The sequence below is a fragment of the Camelina sativa genome, chromosome 7 (genome assembly GCF_030686135.1).
Source record: "Camelina sativa cultivar CO46 ecotype springtype chromosome 7, ASM3068613v1".
Classification (NCBI taxonomy): domain Eukaryota; kingdom Viridiplantae; phylum Streptophyta; class Magnoliopsida; order Brassicales; family Brassicaceae; genus Camelina; species Camelina sativa.
The window spans coordinates 16,497,024-16,498,696 of record NC_141886.1 but is presented as its reverse complement, the minus strand read 5'-3'; the positions used below and the strand labels follow the sequence as shown (position 1 = coordinate 16,498,696).

Genomic DNA, 1,673 nt, shown 5'->3' with positions numbered 1-1,673 from the left:
CCATCTGAACATCTACTCGATGCATCATCTGATCACCATCATCGGGCGTGTCATCGGGTTTAGCCTCGGGTGGTTCTTCGTTTTGTGATTTTCCAACTAGTGCTCGATCGTCAACTTGATCAGTCTCCTCGAGTAAAGGCTCGAGTTCGTACTCGGATATGTAGTACTGATACTCATTCCTTCCACAATGATTTGTAGCCTCCCCATCTTGAACATCACTGTCCTCAGTGAGGTAGTCCTCAAAGTCATCATCAAGAAAGATGGCTTGGGCAGTTGCATAGTCCTTTGGGTTCTGAACAGCTTTACCTGGAAGCTGGTTGATCTTTGGAGGTGGTTGGTTGTTGTGGTGGCCCTCTAGGTACCTCAACTTAGTGTTGAGGGAATCATACTTGGCAGTCAAGTCGTTGTATCCAGAATCGATCTTGTTGCTCATCTCTGCAAACCGTTTTGTGTTGTCCATCACAGCGGATGCTTGGTTTTGTACCATCTGCTGAATTAGGCCGCAGAGGTCAGCGTCTTGGGTTTGGCTCTGCGGGCCTTGTTGTTGTTGGAAACCAGGTGGTGCAATGGGTTGGTGGTAGTTACCAGAATATTGCTGCTTAGGAGCATAGCCTTGATTATATTGAACAAAAGGCTTTTACTGGCCCTAATTCCCTTGAACTGCTGATGGGTAGATTTGGTTTTGAGGATTGGCAACATTCGGGTTACGGTATGATAGATTCGGATTCAGCTTGTAGTTGTTGTACCCTTTGTTGTAACCTCCTTGGTTGTTGATGTAGTTCATATCCTCTAGCTGAATATTCTCCCCATCTTGTTGTAAAAACTGTTCTTCCTCTGAGATTGCATGAACATGCTGCTGCTGGTTGAGGAGCTTATCGAGCTTGTCATTGAGGGCTTTCATGTCCCTCTTGTATTTGGCATATTCCTCTCCAGTAGATCGCATAGTGCGATCGTAGTCCTCATTGTAATGCCCATCAGATTGAGCTAAGTTCTCCACTAGATCCCAACCTTCATCAACATCCTTGTTGAGGAAGTTACCATTGCTTGTGGTGTCTAGCAACATCCGTATTTTAGGGACCACACCTCGGTATGGTGTACTTAGCAATGAAGCATTGCTGAAACCATGATGAGGGCATCTGGTAGTGTAGCCCTTGAAACGTTCCCAAGCTTCACTGAACGTTTCATTGCTCTTCTGAACAAAGCTGGAAATGTCATTTTGTAGCCTTACAGTTCTGGAGTTGGAGAAGAATTTGGCTAGAAACGCCTTCTTGCATGCGTCCCATGTGGTGATGGACTCCTTGGGGAGTGACTTTTCCCAGACGTGTGCTTTGTCTCCCAAAGAGAATGGGAAAAGCCGGAGTTTGAATCCATCTTCACTCACTCCATTGATCTTGGTTAGGCTACAGAGCCTATCAAACTCATCCAGATGGTCCAATGGGTCCTCCATTGGCAATCCATGAAACTTATTGCTCTGTATCATCTGGATAAGACTACTTTTGATCTCAAAGTTGTTGTTTTGAACAGCAGGTGGCACAATGCCATGTCTTTGAATGTGAGTAGATGGAGAATCTCCTGCTCCTATTTTGGTGTTCTCTTGAGGAGCTGGTGGACCATTCTGATTGTTCATTGGCTCCTCAATTATTGTTGGTTGGTGTTGCTGAACTCGTTGTTGT

General features: G+C 45.4%; 1 non-coding gene across 1 annotated transcript; it reads left to right on the top strand.

Annotated features, from left to right (window-relative positions):
• Positions 1–1,118: 1,118 nt before the first annotated feature.
• Positions 1,119–1,225, top strand: LOC147941309 (small nucleolar RNA R71). The gene has a single exon (XR_015562942.1). It is a non-coding gene; the product is annotated as a small nucleolar RNA R71 (small nucleolar RNA).
• Positions 1,226–1,673: the final 448 nt, after the last annotated feature.